This window comes from Hyaena hyaena, unplaced genomic scaffold (genome assembly GCF_003009895.1).
Source record: "Hyaena hyaena isolate Hyena2069 unplaced genomic scaffold, ASM300989v1 scaffold_352, whole genome shotgun sequence".
Classification (NCBI taxonomy): Eukaryota; Metazoa; Chordata; class Mammalia; order Carnivora; family Hyaenidae; genus Hyaena; species Hyaena hyaena.
In genome coordinates, this window is record NW_024080984.1 from 433987 (window position 1) to 455485 (window position 21499).

The following is a 21499-nucleotide window of genomic DNA, read 5'->3' on the forward strand; positions in this document are numbered from 1 at the left end:
AACATATAAGATTTTCCCCTTAAAAAAATCTTCTCTTGACATCCCTCTTCTAGTTACTGTACCATTTCTCTGTTCTGTTTTATTGCAAAACACAGGTACAAGCTATTTTTTAAAATTTCTTTTTAATGTTTATTTTTGAAAGAGAGAGAGAGAGACAAGAGTGCAAGCAGGAGAGAGGCAGAGACAGAGGGAGACACAGAATCTGAAGCAGGCTCCAGGCTTGAGCTGTCACCACCGAGACTGACACAGGGCTCAAACCCACTAACTGTGAGATCATGACTTAGGCCAAAATCGGATGCTTAACTAACTGACCAACCCAGGTGCCCCTGTATTATTGCTTTTAATATTTGTAGCCTCCAAATTCCCTTCTTCTCATGAAGATCTCTCTCTTGAATAGACTACAGAGGGTTTTCTCACCTTCAGACATTTAAACTGCTGACAAGGCCTCCAGATAGTTAAATCCAAAGTCAGTCCTTATTCTCACTTGACCTCTCTTTATTTAACAGAGTGATCTCTCTCTCTTTGAAGTATTTTATTCTCTTTCCTTCCAGGATATCACATTCTCTTAGATTGCCTCTTATCTCATTGGCTGGGGCTTCTCATCCTCCAGTCTTCTTTAGGGATCCTTTATCAACAGCCTGACATCTGAACATTGAAGTACTTCATTCTTGGAGTTCTTTTCTTCCATACTCTCTCTCTCCTTCAGTGATCTCATTCAGTCTCATGTCATTAAATATCATATATCTCCTGATAAACTCTACAGTTGAAAACTCTTACCTGAACCCTAGACTTGTATATACATCTGCCATCAACATCTCCACTTTGAATCATAACAAGTATCTCAAATTTAATAAACACGCAGTGGAACTCCTATTTTTCTACATACCTGTTCCTCCCACAGTTTTCTCCATCTCAGTTAATGGTAGCTCCAGCCTTCCAATCACTCTTACCAAAAACCTCAGAGTTATCCTTGATACTTTATTTTACTTCTCCAGCCCTCTCCCCAATTCACTACCTTGAAAATATATCCAGAATCTGACCACTTTTTTTTTTTTTTAAGTAGGCTCCAGGCCCAGTGCGGAGTCCAGTATGGGGCTTGAACTCATGACCCTGAGACCAAGGCCTGAGCTAAGATCAAGATTTGAACACTTAACTGACTGAGCCACCCCGGCACCTCCAGAATCTGACCACTTTTTTTTTTTTTTAAGTAGGCTCCAGGCCCAGTGCGGAGTCCAGTATGGGGCTTGAACTCATGACCCTGAGACCAAGGCCTGAGCTAAGATCAAGATTTGAACACTTAACTGACTGAGCCACCCCGGCACCTCCAGAATCTGACCACTTTTAACCCAGTCCACTGTTATCATCTTGGTCTAAACTATTAGTATTTCTAATCTGGATTATTGCACTGATCTCTTACCTAATCTCCTGCTTCTTCCCTTTGGTCTACATTTTTAAATGTCAGCTAGATGATATCGTTACTCTGCTCAAGCTCTCTAGTAATTTCTCAACTCATTAAAATCAAAGTCAATAGTCTTCAAGACATTTTACAATCTTTGACCTCCTCTCCTACTCTCCCTTGGTCCACTTGTGCAAGATACAAACCCACAGATGCACTGCTGTTCCTCCCCACCCCCCTTTTACCCAGATATCTACAGAGGTCATTCTCTTATCTGCTTTGGCTTAAATGTTCCCTTTTCAATAAGGTCTTCTCTGTTAACCCTACATAAAGCTGCAGCAATTTCTATCCCTCTTTCGTGATATTTTCCTACAGTACATATCTCTACCTGAAATATTGCATACTTTATTAATGTAGCTATTTATTGTCTCTCTCATCCCAACTTGAATACAAAGTCCAATAAAGCAAGGATTTTTGTTTTGTATTCATTGTTATGTATCTGGAATCTAAAGTAAGCCTACATATTGTAGGCACTCAGTAAATATTTGTTGAATGAATGAATTCCCAACACCCATAATTCTTATAGTAGCAGCTTAATTTTCCCTTATGGAATGATTCCTTTTCAGTCCATTAGTACTGACTTCAGCTCCTCAGCTTCAGACATAGTATGTGACTAGTATATTCCTACCCCACCCTTCACACAGGTCACATAATTGGTTTAGGGATGGGCTCATAACACAAGACTGTCAAATGACTCTCAAATCCCAGAATTCTGTGAAAAATGTTGGTAAAGAGATCTCTCTTTCTAATGAGCTTGTTAACCTTGCAGGACAGAAGCTCAGAGCTATTGGAGGTCATCTTGCCACTATGAGAGGTGAGGTGGCCCTGTCTTAAGCATGAAGCCAGCAGTCAGAAAAGCAAATAACAACAAAAGAGAAATACTATTTCTGGATGACTTATTTTGAAAACCTGGATCCAACTGTGCGTGACTCCATTTGAATTAGATTTCTGCCACTTACAACTAAAGAATACTAACAAATTCATACTCTATTCCAGACTCCAGCTCTAATGGGACACTGCCTCTTTTTCTTGATCTTCTTGTAGCTTCTGTATACTTCACTAACTGGTTTTTATTTATTATAAAAGTCAAGACTAAGTATAAGTTTCCCCCAATTGCTTCCTTGGTCTTCTGAGGAATAGAACTATCAGGTAGGAAAGTAAAGAATTTTTCTAATACTTTGCCTATAGTAGAATGGAACATTCAATACACATTGGAATAGCTGCCGTTCCTCCTCTAAATTGCCTCTGTGTCAGTTTTGTAATTGGAATTAGAAAGCAGCTTCTAGAACATCTATCTGCTTAGGTGACATGGAGCACAATCCTACAATAATATCACTTGCATTTGCCCCTTTTTATACTCAAATTACTTTCATTATCTCTATCCTTGCACTTCTAGATCTCCTTATAAGTGAACATTATTTTTGAAGTCAGGAAACATTTATGGGATTCAAACTCTATGCCTCATACTTTTCTAGATTCTAGGAATATAAAGGATGAAATTTTACTTTGTTAGATAGCATTATCTTATCACACAGTAGGTGTTTGTTAAACATTTGTTGAGTAAGTAAATAAGTAGATAAATTGATATGTAGAACTACTTGAATATTCACTGAATCTATTTCCTTTGAACAAGATTTATCTTTCTGTTGACATACTTTAGTCCATTCTACCAATTCTTGGCAGTGACAATGATAACAATAACTTTTTTAATTTCTGAGAGAGAGAGAGACAGCATGAGCAGGGGAGGGTCAGAGAGAGAGGGAATTACAGAATCTGACAGCTAGCTCCAGGCTCTGAGCTAGCTGTCAGCACAGAGTCTGATGCAGGGCTCGAACCCACAAACCGTGAGATCATGACCTGAGCCGAAGTTGGACGCTTAACTGACTGAGCCACCCAGGCGCCCCACAATAACTTTGATTTACAAACTAATAATTGACAATATACACAATGTTTTATTTATATTATCACTATTCCAGCCAGTAATCTTTGTGTGAATAGAAATAAAGACTTATTCAAGTTAACTTTAATGAAAGGGCTTTATAGCATATTGCAATAAAAGTGCTGTCAAAGCAATCTAAGAACACTCATAAATAATTGCTGTAACAACTTCTTACTTGACACATCCCCAAAAGCAAGGGAATCGAGAGCAAAAATAAACTGTTGGGACCTCATCAAGATTAAAAGCTTCTGCACAGCCAAGGAAACAACCCAGAAAATTAATAGGCAACCAACGGAATGGGAAAAGATAGTTGCAAATGACATATCAGATAAAGGGTTAATATCCAGAATCTATAAGGAACTCACCAAACTCCACACCCGAAAAACAAACAACCCAGTGAAGAAATGGGCAGAAGACATGAACAGACACTTCTCCAAAGAGGACATCCAGATGGCCAACAGACACATGAAACGATGCTCAGCATCCCTCCTCATCAGGGAAATACAAATCAAAACCACAGTGAGATACCACCTCACGCCAGTCAGAGTGGCTAAAATGAGCAAATCAGAGAACTCTAGATGCTGGCGAGGATGTGGAGAAACGGGCACCCTCCTGCACTGTTGGTGGGAATGTAAACTGGTACAGCCCCTCTGGAAAACAGTGTGGAGGTTCCTCAGGAAACTAACAATAGAACTCCCTTATGACCCAGCAATAGCACTGCTAGGAATTTACCCAAGGGATACAGAAATGCTGATGCATAGGAGCACATGCACCCCAATGTTCATAGCAGCACTCTCCACAATAGCTAAAACATGGAAAGAGCCTAAGTGTCCATCAACAGATGAATGGATCAAGAAGATGTGGTTTATCTATACCATGGAATACTACATGGCAATGAGAAACAATGAAATCTGGCCATGTGTAGCAACATGGATGGACCTTGAGGGTGTTATGCTGAGCGAAATAAGTCAGGCAGAGAAGGACAAATACCATATGTTTGCACGTATAGGAGGATTAGGAGGAACTTGACGGAGGACCAAGGGGGAGAAGAAGGGCGGAAATGGTGGGGGAAAGGGAGAGAGGCAAACCATGAGAGACTCTTGAATGCTGACAAAAACTGAGGACTGATGGATGTGGGGGGGAGGGGGGGAGGGGCATGAAGGAGGGCACTTTGGGGATGAGCACTGAGTGTTATGTAGAAACTAATTTGACAATAAACTATTTGTAAAAAAAAAAAAAAAAAAAAAAAAAAAAATATTTAAAAAAAAAAAAAAAAAAATAATTGCTGTAACAGTGCCAGAGAGGAGTTTTGGATTCACGGTATTTTTTGGGACCTCCAACAGCAGAAATTCATAAACATGACCCTTTTGTATTATTGTTAATTACCATGACTCAGTGGTATTCTATATACCTGCCTCTTTGTGTACTTTGGTCAACTGCCACTCCTGGTTCAAGCAGCTCATGGCCAGAGTTACAAAAACATGACATTAAATAGCAATCAGCACTCAGTGTGGGAAAGACTATAGACAGTTGTGGAGATGGGTGCTGAACTTAAGGGAATTTAAGCCTTCTTTAAAAGGGACTGCCAATTGTTGCCATGTGGGAATATGGATCTATTATTGCCACAATATCTCACATTTTACAAGGAGCTGGAAATCCTGAGCAAAACTTCTTAATTTTTGAAGGATGGCAGCTAATTAAAAAACAGAAAGAAAGAAAGAAAGAAAGAAAGAAAGAAAGAAAGAAAGAAAGAAAAAAGCAAAGAAGAAAACTCTGGATGGGCAAATTCTCTGTCTCCCTCTCTGCCCCTCCCCACTCACTGTCAAAAATAAATGAACTTTTTTTAAATCCTAAAAAAAAATAAAAGAAAACTCCACATGGGCAAGTCTTATGCAAAAATGGTTAATTTAGCAGGTCTACCAGCTTACTCTTAGAAAGGCCTACTTAATAGGTTGACCTTTGGCTGGCATTTGGGAACTTGAACTTTGGGAGGGTTCCCACCATTCCCAAAACTGATAAGAGTGACTCACTGTGCCTGCACTGCTCGTACAAACAATGTGGTTTATGCCAAGCACCTGCTTTCTTTCTGGGAGACTGGAATTTTGGTACATTCCTGGCAGAAGTTGCCTGCATGATCAGTCCCAATAAAATCCTGGGTGTTGAGTCTCTAATGAGCTTCTTGGTTGGCAGCATTCCATGTGTGTTGTCATAACTTATTGCTGGGGCAACCAAGCACATCATGTGTGACTCCATGGGAAAGGACCCTTGAAAGTTTATGTCTGGTTTACCCTGGACTTTGCCCATGTGCTTTTTCCTTTGCTGGTTTGGCTGCATATCCTTTGCCATGATAAATCACAGTCATGAGTATAACTATATGCTTAGTCTTATACATCCTCCTGGTGAATCATCAAACCTAGGGGTGGTCTTGAGGACCCCTGACACAAGCCCAAACAAAACTTATCTTTGAGTCATGGCCAGTCCACAGGATATTACTTTTTAACCTCTAATCTAAGAATTGGTCATGGACAGGACAAGCACCGCTCCAAAATGGAGCATTATCTATGCCTTATCTCATTTAATCCTCACAACCCTGCAAAATAAACATTTTTATAATCCCATTTTACACACGAGGAAACTGAGACTCAGAGAGCTTAAGCTTGCACTAAATCATATAACCTATAAATAAAAGAGTTAGGACTCAAACAGGATTAAATCTTATTTTATTTCCCTATTGCTTCTATGAAATTTTATTTTCCTCCTCATGTTAAAATTTCAGAATCACTTTATTTTTCATTTCCTATGCATAGCATTTATATCTCTGGAGCTAAAAGTGTTCTTAACACTTTTCTTTCTTGCAATACCTGCCTTTCTCTTATTCCATTCCAATCTTCCCTTCTTGTCAGCCATAAATGAAGCTTTCTGAGCTTGTATGGAGAGTGGAAATGGGCATGGACAAGGGAAGGGAAGGATAATCCTAGTCCACCTCTGCTGGCCTATTAGGAATCCCAGTAACAGGGTCTGAAGTGGTGTGGGGAATGCAGGACTAATTTGGGTCCACATCAAGAGAGGATATGATGATTATTAATGCCTCCGAGATTACAGAAGTTTTTGTCAGCAGGGACAACGATACTTGTTCCAGGGGGTCCATGGTGTTTGAAGAAGACTCTCACTCAGCATCTAAGGGATGTGGTATACTTGGGGTATCAGGATAAGAGGGTGAGAAATGAATAGGCAGGTTGTCAAGGCCCTGGCTGGGTTCCAGGAAAAATTCCATTCTTAGGAAAGATTGACAGGAAAATCAGGAATCTGGGTAGAAGCCCCCATTCTAAGAGCTGAACTCCTGGAGTCAAAATTTAGGAAGGGAAAATGCAGTTTGATGGCTAAGTAAGTACTCTAGAGCCTCATCCAGTCCACTGACTATCAAGCTTAGACCAGCAAAACAAATTTTAGCCTCTTTTCTCAGTTGCTTTCTAGGTAATGATAAAACTGAGTTCATAAAGCTGATCAGACCTGTGTCTGGGCAAACATGTAGGGACGGGCACATCTTACCTAAGGAATAAACCAAAACAGGTTTGCCGAGCTTTGCAATATGGATACAACACCTCTCTGGAAAGATTCAATGAAGAATACATTACAACTCTTACATGATACTCAAAGATACAACTCTTAATGATACTCAAAGAGATACCATTTCTTTTTTTTTTTTTTTTTAATGTTTTTTTTTAATGTTTTTTTTAATTTATTTCTAGGAGAGAGAGAGAGACAGCGTGAACAGGGGAGGGTCAGAGAGAGAGGGAGTCACAGACTGAAACAGGCTCCAGGCTCAGAGCTGGCAGTCAGCACAGAGCCCTTTTTTTAATGTTTTTTTTAATTTATTTCTAGGAGAGAGAGAGAGACAGCGTGAACAGGGGAGGGTCAGAGAGAGAGGGAGTCACAGACTGAAACAGGCTCCAGGCTCTGAGCTGGCAGTCAGCACAGAGCCCGACGCGGGGCTCGAACCCACTAACCGCGAGATCATGACCCAAGCGAAAGTCGGACGCTTAACCGACTAAGCCACCCAGGCGCCCCAAAGAGATACCATTTCAATGGATTCTTGAAATTATATTCATTTTTAAAAAATGATTTTATTTTGGGGGTACCTGGGTGATTCAGTTGGTTAAGTGTCTGACTGCAGCTTAGGTCATGTCATGGTTTGTGGGTTTGAGCCCCACATTGGGCTCTGTGCTGACAGCTCAGAGCCTGGAGTCTGCTTCAGATTCTGTGTCTCCTTCTTTCTCTGCCCCTTCTCTGCATGTGTTCTGTCTCTCTCTCTCTCAAAAATAAATAAACATTAAAAATAAATTTTTTTAATGATTTCATTTTTATGTAATCTCTACACCTAGCATGGAGCTTGAACTCACAACTCCAAGATCAGTCACACGCTTTACCAACTAAACCAGTGAGGCACCCTGAGATTATATACCTTTTTAAATAAAGTATCACATTACCAACATGAATGATTATTCCCTTACCAATATGTTCTACAGATGTTTCAATGCTAGGCAGTCTCAGTTATAAATATCAGGCTTATGAGTATCCTGTACTTTTATGCATCCACTAATACCTGTTGATATTACACATGGTCACTATGTGCCTCATGGTCATTGTGCAGTCATACTGACTAACATTTGTTGCATGTTTATTCTGTAATCTGCACTGTTCATTTACATACATTAACTCTTCATTGATCACAATAACACTATGAGGTAGGTTATATCCATTTTAAAGGAAAAAAACCAAAACAAAGAAAGGTTCAGTGCTTTCAATTGTATGTGGAAATATTCCTAGCTGCAAGCAATAAACAGTTTAGAGAGATTACCCTTCTCTAAATATAGACAGCCAGTCACACTGCCTCCCCCCACATTCGCCCAAAAGCTGCCTTGATCCTGAATATTTCCACCCTCTGTTCTAGTTGGCATTCAAGCTACTCTAATGCCACCTGTTGGCCAGCACTGGAAACTATCTGACTCAGTACCTTTCCTATAATCATATTCTGGTGGGATTTTGTCCGACGCCACCCCATTTTTCTTCTAGTTTTCTTCCATTTTATTCCACACAATAGTCAACATATATCATTTACATCTGAAGAAGAGATGGCTTATGATACATCTATGGTAAAACACTTACTCTAAGAAATGTAATCTACTGTGAAATACCAAATGGATGATTCCATAAACATGAATGACTTTCTCTGCTATAGAAAATCCAAGTGAGACACAGAGATATGTAAAAAGGTTTCTTAAAGGAAAAAAGGGATAACACCCTGGACACATTTAGTTTTCTATCCCTTCTGTACCTCACATTGTTCTCCTGCATTGTCTACTGTCGATAATGTTAGATTGTCACTAAGCTACAGCATGATAAGAGTACTGACTTTATATGAGTCTTCATTCGGTGCATTAAGTTCTGTGATGTCTCCGTCAAAAGTGGTTATAGCTATGGCACAAAAATAGACACATAGGTCAATGGAGCAGAATAGAGGGTCCAGGGATAAATCCATGCATACATATGGTCAATTAATCTGCAACATGCAAAAGAATAAAACAGGACCAGTTTCTTACACTAGACACAAAAATGAACTTGAAATGGATTAAAGACCTAAATGTGAGACCTGAAACCATAAAACTCCTAAAGAAAACCTAGGGAGTAATTTCTTTGATATTGGCCGTAGAAATATTTTCCTGGGTATGTCTACTCCAGTGAGGGAACAAAAGCAAAAATAAACTATTGGGACTACATCAGACTAACCAGCCTTTTCACAGCAAATAAAACCATCAATAAAATGACAAGGTAACTTACTGAATAGGAGAAGATATTTGTTAATGATATATCCAAGAAAGAGTTCATATCCAAAAGATATAGAGCACTTATACAACTGAACACCAGAAGGGAGAACAGTAAATAATCTGATTAAAATAGGCAGAGGACTCATATAGACATTTTCCCAAAGAAGTCATAGAGATAGCCAACAGACACATGAAAGGACGCTCAACATCACTAATCATCAGGGAAATGCAAATCAAAACCATAATATGATATCATTACCTTACACATGTCATAATGACCAGAATCAAAAAGACAAGAAACAAGTATTGGAGAAGATGTAGAGAAAAAAGGAACCCTCATGCACTGTTCGTGGGAATGCAAATTGGTACAGCAACTATAGAAAACAGTCTGGAGGTTCCTTTAAAAATTAAAAATAGAATTACCATATGATCCAATAGTAATTCCACTGCTGGGTATTTACCCATTAATTCAAAAAGATATATGCACCCCTATGTTCTTTGCAGCATTATTTACAGTAGCCAAGATATAGAAGCAACACAAGTGTCCATCAGTAGATGAATGGGTAGGGGTGCCTGGGTGGTTCAGTCAGTTAAGCATCCGACCTTTGATTTCGGCTCAGGTCATGATCTCACAGTTCGTGGGATTGAGCCCTGTGCCAGGCTCTATGCTGTCATTATGGGATTCTCTCTCTCCCTCTCTTTCTCTGACCCTCCTCTGCTCATATTTCTCTCTCTCAAAAGTAAATAAATAAACTTAAAAAATAGATGAATGGATAAATGTGGGGTAAAATATTACTCAGCCAAAAGAAGAAAAAGGAGGAGGAGGAGGAGGAGATCTTGCCATTTGCAACAACACAGATGATGGACCTAGAGGGTATAATGCTAAGTGCAATAAGTAAAATAGAGAGAGACAAATACCAAAGAAAGAAAGAAGAAAAGAGACAAAGAAAACTCTTTTTAAAACATTTTTTCCATTTTATTTTTTATTTAACTTCAAGTTAGTAGAGGTGCCTGGCTGGCTCAGTTGGTTAAGCACCAGAATTCAGCTCAGTTCATGATCTCACAGTTCCAGGGGTTTGAGCTCTGGGTCAAGCCTGCAGCCTGCTTCAGATTCAGTATCTCCCCTCTCTCTGCCTTCCCCGACTCGAACTCTGTCTCTCTCTCAAAAATAAATAAACATTAAAAAATTAAATTTAAGTTAGTTAACATATAGTGTAGTATTGGTTTCAGGAGTAGTATTTAATGATTCATCACTTAACATACAACACCCAGTGTTCATCTCAACAAGTGTCCTCCTTAATGCCCATCACCCATTTAGCCCATCCCTCCACTCTCCTTCCCTTCAACAACTCTGTTTGTTCTTAGTATTTAAGAATTTCCTATGATTTGCCTGCCTGTCTGTTATCTTATTTTTCCTATCCTTCCCTATGTTCATGTTTCGTTTCTTAAATTCCACATATGAGTGAAATCATATGATATTTATCTTTCTCTTGACTGACTTATCTTGCTCAGAATAATACACTCAAGTTCCATCCATGTTTTTGCAAATGGCAAGATTTCATTTTTTTTAATCACCAAGTAATATTCCATTGTACATATATACCACATCTTCTTTGTCCATTCATCAGTCAATGGACATTTTGGCTTCATTTTATTTATGTTAGAGAGAGAGAGTGAGGGAGGGATAAGGAAAGAGGAAGAGAGAGAGAGAGAGAGAGAGAGAGAGAGAGAATCTTAAGGAGACTCTACACTCAATGCAGAGCCCAACATGGGGCTCAATCTCACGACCCTGGGATCATGACCTGAGCCAAAATCAAGAGTCACTCAACCAACTGAGCCACCCAGGTGCCCCCAAAAAACTGACTCTTAAACACAAAGACCAATCTGGTGGCTGCCAGAGGGCAAGTGGGTGGGGAAATAGGGGGGCATATAGGAGGATTGAGAGTAACCTACAATGATAAGCACTGAGTAATGTACAGAAATGCAAAATCATTATGTTACACACCTGAAACTAATATAACACTATATGTTAATAATACTTCAATAAAACAACAACAATGACAGCAACAAACATGTGCAGGCAAGTTCTGGGTTATTAAGAATCTCATAGTAAAGTCCAGAAAAGTTAAGAGTCAGTCCAAGGTGGATTGGGTGTGTGGTTGCATCTCCTTCTTGTTTATATCAATGCCTTTTGGGAAGCTCCTCCAAAATTATCTATAGTTTGTTTTCAATCTTTATCATGTGCAACAAAGTTTTCTAGAAGTAAACTCTGTTTTCGGATAAAAGACTTCTCTTTTTGGGATAGTTGCATTGGCTGTTAAGTGCTTTTCCAACAATTTCAGGACAGTGGTTCAAATGGATCTCAGTTCAGACACTACTTTCTTCCAGTAGTTCTTAATCAGTAGCAACTTCTTATCAGAGGTGTTGGTCTTCTGCTCCATGTTCAAGAAGATTCTCCAGGGGCACCTCAAATCCCTAAAGATGTTCTTATAGGCCACCTAGAGCAGGCTCCATCATGGCCTTCAGGCAGGTGGGTGTGTTGGAGCACTTGGTCTGCTCGGCCAACTTCACCTTCTGGATCACTCTTCGTTCTCTGGTAGGGCTCCAGGACCAGGACATGGAGGAGAGTGAGGGCAAGGCACCAAGGGAGTGAGCACCGGTAGGATATGGGAGCGTCTGCCTCAAGAGCCTTCTCATCTCTGCAGCCACTGTGACCTACTTTGGCTTTAGCAGAGGACCCTCCTGGGGGCGATGGGCAGGCGGTGGCCTACACGCTATTTTTAACTGGTCTTTCTTTTCACTTCCAAATCTTGACTCACTCACAGGAAAATTTCACTCCCACATTCTTTGCTCCATTTGCAAACTCAAAAGAGTCCTTCCCATGTGCCTACCACCTTGAGGATCATGCTCTTGGCCTTCCTGCAGAAGAGTCTCAATATTGGGGGGTCAAAGCAATGATAACAGAAAACTTGATTCTAATGTGTTTAAAAGTTGTTCAGATTCCCTCTCAGAATCATCATCAAGTCCTTATTGACCACTTCATTCACTTTCACTTAAATCTATGTTTTGCTAAGCACCGACATTCAAGATAAGGATTTCTTTTTTTTTTTTTTTTAAATTTTTTTTTTAATGTTTTATTTATTTCTAGGAGAGAGAGAGAGACAGCGTGAGCAGGGGAGGGTCAGAGAGAGAGGGAGTCACAGACTGAAACAGGCTCCAGGCTCTGAGCTGGCAGTCAGCACAGAGCCCGACGCGGGGCTCGAACCCACGAACCGCGAGATCATGACCTAAGCGAAAGTCGGATGCTTAACCGACTAAGCCACCCAGGCGCCCCGATAAGGATTTCTTATCCATCTAGTCCTAGGATATTAGAGTCGGAAGGAGCCACAGAGACCATTATGAACTTAATCCTTCTGTTTAAGGTGCTACTCTGTTTGCCACCTAAAATCCATTTCATAGGGAGCCACTTGTTGATTGTCTGGCTGGGCCTCCTTCCCGATTCTACATTTTTCTCCACAGTCCCTGCTCTCATACATAAAGGAAGGCCTATGTTGGTAGCTAGGATGGGCTCCCTCAACAATTAGGGATGCCATGTCTCTGGCAGGTCTCACTTCTCTATTGTTGTGCTATTGGTTTATTTACATGACATTCTATCACGTCAATCACATTTAAATCCTGGAAGTTTGTATTTATAAACAGAACCCTGTACATTCCAGGGAAAATACTATGTGTGTGTGTGTGTGTGTGTGTGTGTGTGTGTGTCTGTATGTGTACATGCACACACACACAAGAAAGCAGAACAAGATACAATTAACAATTAATATGATAGTTGGGTAGCTTAATAAACATCTTGCTTCTCTGAGGTGTCATTTGGGATTTTAGAGTGAAGTGTATCCAGAGGCTGCCAGTAGCAATGTATGAGAAGGCTGTAGAGTTCTACACGTTCCACCAAACTCTTTAATTCCTCAATATTCAAATGAACATTTGGGTCTTCTAGAAGTTTTTCATCTTAGCTTTCAGCCAAGATCTGCGGTTTCCTCAGGTATCACCAAAGATTTAGCTGGGTGTCTAGAGTTCTTATGACCAGTAGTAAGGTGGTATCCAGTTTCATCTACTACAGTCACAGCCGTAAAGAATTACAGCTATGCTGCTGCTCAAATCATTTGCCAAAGAGATGATCCTGTCGGGGCTGGAACTTGGCTTCACTCTTTGCTAATACCAGTTGTGATTGTGTTGAGTGATGCCAAAACCTGCACAACTCTCCTGTCTGTCCATTAGACAGGAGTTAACCATGAAATGGATTAACTGCTAGATTTGCATGGCCCTAATTCCCCACTCCTCTTGTTACACTAGGGACACCAAGTAAGGCACAAAGGAGGGCAAAGCTGTCAGCTGTTCTGAGCTTAGGGCTTCAGCATTATTTCCCACTACTGCCCTTCAAGTAGCTTCTAAGAAGAAAAAATAAATATCTCCTTTATTGAAGGCTTTCTCCTCCTATCCTATTAGTTTTGGCAATGGCAGAGCTAGAAAGGGACCTAGGGATTGTTAGCCCCATAATTTCAGAGGTGTTCTCTCCCCACTTCTTTAACCTTGACCTTTGACATTTTCTCAGTCTGATATAAAGTGCTTTGCAAAATCATCTCTAAGGCCCCCCTTCTAACCAAACTGCAGCCTCCCATCCATCCCAAATAGAACTTCTGGACATGCCATTGTCTCCTGGAGACCTTTAGCAGGGCAATGACACAAAGCAGGAGCATGCTGTTTGTCCTGAAGGCCACATTCCATCCTTTGAAGCCCTCATTCTTCTAAACTGAACAGAGTTGGAGGGGCCTCAAATTTACGTCCATGATTTGCACATGTGCAGGAATACGAGCGCCCTGCACCGTAGGCTGGCTGCCCTGCTCGCTTGTGATCATGTTCTTCAGAGTTTGTGGTATGTGGTTAAGGCATTTCTCAGGTCCAGTGTGGATAAAGTTCCCTTCTCTAATTGGCTTCTTTCAGTTCCTTTTAGTGGGTATGGGATGGGAAGGAATCGTTTTAAAATATACTTTTCCCACAACCTCTCCTACCCTTTCATTTTACAAGTGAAGAAATTGAGGGCCAGAGAGATAAAATGATTTGGTCAGATTCACAGAGACAGAGAAGAGCGGAACAGAGGACTGAACCCAGGACTCCTGTTTCATAGACAAATGCTTTATTTACCTGTTTGATTTAAAAAACATAAATGTTTTATTTATTTTGATAGAGAGTGTGTTTGCGCGCGTGTGTGAGTGGGGGAGGGGCAGAGAGGGAGACTCTTAAGCAGGCTTCACACCTCATGCAGAACCCGGCATGAGGGGTAGATCACAGGAACCTGGGATCATGACCTGAGCTAAAATCAAGAGTTAGCGTTTGACCGACTGAGCTATCCAGGCGCCCCTTATCCATTTTATTTAAAAACCAACATTGTAACTTTTTTAAGTTATGAAATGTTTAATATTCAACTACATTATGGATTCAGTTAATGGCATCATCTCAGAAATGAATCATTGAAATCAATTTTCCTATGGGGAACTGCATTTTTATTTTTATTAAAAAAATTTTTGTAAGTTTATTTTTGAGAGACAGCGATAGAGCATGAGCAGGGGAGGGGTAGAGAGAGAGGGAGACACAGAATCTGAAGCAGACTCTAAGCTCTGAGGTGTCAGCACAGAGCCCAACATGGGGCTCGAACCCACAGACTGTAAGATCATGAACTGAGCCAAAGTCGGATGCTTAACTGACTGAGGCACCCAGGCACCCTGGGAAACTGCATTTTTAAATCCAAATATTCAATTTCCTTAGTGTCAGTCAATTCAAGCCAGCAAAATACTGTAGACTGGTGCCTTAAACAACAGACATTTATTTCTTACAGTTCTGGAGTCAGGGGATTCCAAGATCAAGTTTGGTAGATTCCATGGTTTGTGGATGGTCTCTTCTTGCTGTATCTTCATATGGGGTTGGGGAGCTAAGGGAGAGAGAGAAGGAGCACCAACATTAATCTCATCATGAGAAACCCACCCTCATGTGGTCTTTAAGTAGACGTTTCTATTTCCTAAACTGTCCTTTTCTTGAGCTCTTATTTATAGTATGGGCCTGGGCTTGTCCTTCTCCTGTGTTTATGGTTATCCTGTTTCATCTAAACTGTCAACTCCTTGAAAGTAATTATTAATTGATATATTGAGATTTTTTTAGTAGTTTTGCAAAAACATATATGATTTTTAAAAATAAAATTAAGTGCAAAATTTGTTGGAGTTCATATTTAAATAAAATGAAATTTGAAGAGAAAGTCAATATAAATAACAGATTTTTTTTCAGAGAGTAATTAACCATTGTATGAAATAGAGGATTGGACTAGGTCACTAGTTGAGGTTCCTTTTGGACCTGATTCCATCATGGCCTTATCACCAATGGCGTGGCAGAAAGCAATGGGATAGCAGATCTGAGCAGGCTTCTGACTTGTTTATAATCAAAAGGATATGGTTGAAGTGACACTATATGATTTCTAAGGGTATGTCATTAAAGGTGATCCAGTTTCTGTCTTTTTGGCTGTAACACTCTGGTGTAAAAAAAAAGTGTAACACACTTTTATAGCCCTAAAGTGCCCCCAATACTGTTTAAACTTCAGTCACTGTCTGATGTCACTGGCATGAGAGTCCCTGAGCCTGACTCACAGAAAGCATAATAAAGTGACTGTTGTTGTTTCACTCCACTAAGCTGGAGGTGGTTTATTACAAAGCACTGTGACTAGAACAAGTAAGTTAATATTACTGGAGTAAATAAGCAAGAACTGGGAAGACCTGGGAGGGAAAGAAATGAAAATGAGAGAAGTTTGCACGTTGGTAGTTTTTAAAGAGCTAATTATAGCATACGTCATATAAAGAATGGATTTGTTTGTGTATGAAGGGGTGTGGCAGTGAGTGCACACATGCACTCATGGGTATGTGCCCAGTGGGGGAAGAGGGTACCAATCTGCATGCTCTACTTGGGAACTGAAAAGAAAAAAAAAAAAAAAAAGATTACCTAAGAATCTTATTTTCATATGGACCTGAAAGTCTACAAGAAGAAAATATGAAGAAGATTTGGAATTGGTATCATAGTATTTTCCACAATTAATACTACAAGACAATCTTATTAGAAGACAGTGATGAAACAAACATCGTACCCACCTTGCCTTTGGTTTTGTTATTTTAAAACTGACCTTTAAAATTACCACACCTCCTCTCAAGAGGATCCCTGAACTTGTCTGGAATAAATGCACTGGAACCTCTCTCCTATCCTCAGTCCTCTGCCTCATGCCCATCCCATGTCCATTCTTTAGTAGAGGTACTGCAATGACTAAGATTCCAGGCTCAAGAAAGACTGCCTGGCTTTGAATTATGGCTTCTCCATCCCCTAGCTAGGTGGCTTTAAAGCTCCAACAATTGGGATATTCCTTTTTAAAAAGGAAAAAATCAAGGGAATTGTCCAGAGCCTATACACCCCAGAAAAATAGGGACTGGTTAAGAATAAGCTTCAATGAGTAAGAGACTTAAAATATGTACATATACAGGATGTTATAAGCTGCCATAAAATGAACTTCATTCTGAACCTAAAAGTTAACCTAGAAAAATAATGAAGGAAAGAAATCTCACTTCATAAGAAATCAGGAAAAGTAAGAGATTTCTCCATATGAACTGGAAGAAAATGAAGAAATTAGACTCTGTGAATCAGATTACCTTTTTGTATATATGTGCACTGAGATTTCCTCAAATATATTATAAAAGTTTTGTGCTTTAACTGCATGGCTAAGATAAAAGAGGTAGATGACCCAGTATGGACCAAGAGTAATAAAGAAAGGAGAAGACAAAAATCTAGTCTTTGGATAAATATGGCAAACAAAACAAAACAAAACCCAAAAACCCAACACTTGCATTTGAGAAACTGTAGGCAGCCTCCATTTAAGGGATACCTTTGACTACTTTCACCAAAGATACAAGGCCTCAATTCACCAGCAACTTAGCTCCCTTGGTTGCTTTGTGTTGGTCAGGCCTGGGCTATGTATCAAACAAACAAGTCTGGAATGAAGCAGATCTCTAAAATCCAGGATACACCATTCAAGCACATGAGATAAGATAAATATTTGTATATGTACACAAAAGCCAGTCTGCTTTCCTGATAAAATAATTTTACAGAATTTTATGCTCTTCTAAGAGACTGTGAAAATCAAATTATTTTTTCTTCAAGTAGCACTCATACTCAGCCTCCTAGGATCCCGATAAGCAGCTAGTTTATACTACAGATATGAAAACCCTTGTCTTTTAATATTCTTTGGGAAATAATAGGAAATAAAGACCCATGGAATTAAAATACTTTCCCCAGTACTAAGGGATGGAAAGTATGAAAATTTATTTCATTTCATTTATTTAATGAAAATAAATTGAGTGATAACAATTAAGGAAAGTTTGAAATGAGAAGTAGTTGCAACCTTGACTGGTCCCAGTTAATGAGACAAAGCTCTCACCTATTTGAATAAGGAAACCAAAAAACAAAGATTTGCTATTCATTTGTGCATAAGAGGAAAAAGACATTCTAAAACTCTTCTTAACAAAGAAACTTCACAAATATTTAATTACCTTTTAAAAAGTAGAGAGGTAATTAAAAATGTTTTTAATACTTATTCATTTTTGAGAGATAGAAGGACAGACAACTAGTGGGGAAGGGGCAGAGAGAGGGAGACACAGAATCTGAAGCAGGCTCCAGGCTAACAGGAAAATTAGACTGATACTTTTCTGAACATTCTAGATTCAACCTCTTATCAGAAATATTTTTATACTGCTGAACAATGTCTGCTTCTCTAGAAGAGAAGAAATAACACTTCTCCCCTTCTTTGTTTTTCTGAAAAATTTCAGGGAATCATGGCAACTGATAGAGACCCAGCTGAGCTACACAGAAAGAGAAAAAAGGGGAAAATAGCAGAGATGCAGGATCAGGGCCCCAAGCACCAATGGGAAATCAAAAGAGGTTCTCTATTCCGGGTCTCTGCTTCCCCTCCAAGTTTTCATTCTTCTCTCTTCTTGCACAATAGCTGTCTGTGTTCTCTAGGCCACAGGACAGAAAATACCCACCATCAACAACTCCCTCTCTAGAGTTCAAGACAGTTGAAATTCTCAGTCCTGATTCCAAATCTCCAGGGAAGGAGTCTCACTGGCCCATCTTGGTTCCCAAGGTGAGTGTCTGTCCCTCATTCTCACAAAATGATTCCATTCCATATTATTGCCTTTATACATTTCATAGGGTAAGTAACCTTATTACTTTGGAAATACATTAAACTCTGTATCAGTACATTTCAAGCTATTATTGTCTATTTGTGATGGTTGGTGTTTTCAGAACAGTAATGACAACCTCACTCAAATAAATTAGCGTTCCCATTTCAACTGATTTATTTGGAAGAAACAAGTTCATATGCTAATATGCAATTCTGATTCATATGAACATCCCACTAAAAGTTAGAAGTGTGTTTTCAAGCTCATAAGCACTGAGAAGCAATGGTCTTACCTTGTCTTATGAAGAGAAACAAGGGAGAAAACTTGGGGAGTAAAAAATATTGTTCAATATAACAACGTTTGAGTATGGATGTTTGATTTTTACCAAATGATCTATTTTCTTCTATTTTATCATAGTTATTTATTTTTTAAATTTCATAGATATGAAATAAATTCCATTTAGTAACCACTCATTAACAAGCTGGTGTTGCCTATGCTTTCCATCTGTGGGAGAATTTGGAATATAAAGAATTTAAGAAATTTTGATTACTCAAGAAAATGCCCATTTATTCAATCAACAAATATCTATTATGTTCTGCTATTGTCTGGTGCTTGGCATACAGTGACCAACAAAACAAATTCCTTCCCCTTTCAGAGATTACATTCCTGTGGGAGAGACTGTTAATAAACAAGTAAATACATAAAATTATGTCAGGTGGTGATAAGCAATGTAAAGGAAAATAAAAGCAGTATGAAGGGAAAGAGTGCAAGAGATTCTAGTTTAAATAGAATGAGAGAATGGTCAAGGAAGCCTCTTTGAGGTGATACTTGACAAAGATCTAAAGGAAATAAAGGGAGCAAATTATGTTAATATTTGGGAGATAATGAGTTTTGAAATTCTGAGTTTGACTGATTCGCAAACAGATTTCAACAAGCTTCTTAACGTCATCAAGTGAATTTTCCTACAGGACAACAGTAGTTTAGGCAGTGAATGTACTGGTTCATGTGCCCTCCATTAACTCTGTCATGCCGTGTATGACTCTGCCCCCACGATCCTCCTCTTGTTCATACCCGGCCACAAAACACCACCAATGATGCTAAGTTCCTCGGCTCTTTACAAGAATTTCTGGAGAATGGCACAACTTCTTCAGCCAACCTTTAGGCGGTCATCCAAAGAGTGGTAAGGATGGAGTGAGGGAATGTGTATATGTATGCAGGGGCTTTTATTCTCATCCCTTTAACTCTAGCAGCTGCCCAGACAAACCTGACAAATAAATATACAATGAAGTCATAGTGTACTTATATACAAGCAACTTCAAAATAAGCTCCCGATGAGCACATGTACCCCAATGTTCATAGCAGCACTCTCCACAATAGCTAAAACATGGAAAGAGCCTAAGTGTCCATCAACAGATGAATGGATCAAGAAGATGTGGTTTATCTATACCATGGAATACTACATGGCAATGAGAAACAATGAAATCTGGCCATGTGTAGCAACATGGATGGACCTTGAGGGTGTTATGCTGAGCGAAATAAGTCAGGCAGAGAAGGACAAATATCATATGTTTGCACGTATAGGAGGATTAGGAGGAACTTGACGGAGGACCAAGGGGGAGAAGAAGGGGGGAAATGGTGGGGGAAAGGGAGAGAGGCAAACCATGAGAGACTCTTGAATGCTGACAAAAACTGAGGACTGATGGATGTGGGGGGGAGGGGGGAGGGGCATGGAGGAGGGCACTTTGGGGATGAGCACTGAGTGTTATGTGGAAACTAATTTGACAATAAACTATTTGTAAAAAAAAAAAAAAAGATATTTTAGCAGCTCAGGAGTAAACATCCAGAAAAGCATCCTATCTAAAAGGGTGCCCTTGAAAGTGACTGTGCTACTATGATTGCTACTATGATTATAAATAAATCTTAAATATAATTAAAAAAAAAAAAAGCTCCCGATGTGAGTTCCCCTCCCCCACCCTAATATCCTCAAACATACACACATACACAAAAGAGAATGCTGCTCCCAATGTCCCCAAATGGAAATTCTGGCACCAATACTGACTGGCCTCATATGGTTAAAGCTCATTTGGCTCTTACTAGCTAGCTTTCCCTACTGAATTTGCAGTTCCCATGTTGTCATAAGCTGGGTCCCCCAGGAGCCAACTCTGAGACTAAGGTAATGTGTATGGTGTTCATTAAGGGATCCCTTGGGATCAGCAACTGTGGAAGGGAAGGCAAAGAAGCAAGAGTAGACAGAGGGAGAAGTTGATGCTGCTGTGATGCAGTCCCAATGACAGCCTTGGCTGATGCTACAGAGAGGTCTAGAGCTGGAATGGCCCTTCTGCACTGCCCAAGATGGGCCAAAAGGAGTAGATCTTTATACTCCCACACTGAGCAATTATTCTGAAGAATCCCAAGTCACACAGAAAGGGTATGTTATACGTTCTGGCCAAAAGCCCTTGCTGACATCCCAGGCAACAGCCCACATCTCCTGTACACATGTGGATGCAGAGGACTCAGGACGATTCTAGCTCCAGCCACAGTCTGCCTGCAACCACAAGAGCCTGGCTTGACTGAGTCTAGTTCGCCTCCAAAGCCATAAGTGATGATAATGATAACTATTGTTCTGGGCTACTGAGTTGAGGTGGTTATTTATACACAGCTATTGATAACAGTGAAGAATCCTCCCAAGACACTCAGGCAGATTTATTTCAACATTTTCTAGTAAAAGCACTTACTATTATTGTCTTCAGATCTAACCATCATCCTAAAGTTCTCTTCACAATTTCTCTCAAGAGACTTTCATACCTTCAAAATAAGGTCCTAAGATCTGCCTTGAACCTCTCTGAGGTAGACAAGAAAATAATTTTCCTGTTGTAAGTAGCATGTCGATTATGACTCTAAGGACACTAAAGTAACAACTTATTTTCTGTTGCCAACACCTGCACTACACTAGAGAACCAAACCAGAATTATTGCAGTTTATTGCTTTTCCCTTTACCCGCTCACATGTACTACTT

The 21499-nt window shown here is 39.7% G+C and overlaps 1 long non-coding RNA gene and 1 pseudogene across 1 annotated transcript in view; both read right to left on the reverse strand.

The window, feature by feature from the left end:
- The window catches only part of LOC120243680, a 51978-nt pseudogene extending 38483 nt beyond the window's left edge, over positions 1–13495 (reverse strand).
- Positions 13496–15115: 1620 nt separating this feature from the next.
- The window catches only part of LOC120243699, a 39972-nt gene continuing 33588 nt past the window's right edge, over positions 15116–21499 (reverse strand). Inside the window, exon 4 of the long non-coding RNA XR_005531377.1 lies at positions 15116–15206. This is a non-coding gene — a long non-coding RNA (uncharacterized LOC120243699). The remainder of the gene's footprint in view (positions 15207–21499) is intronic.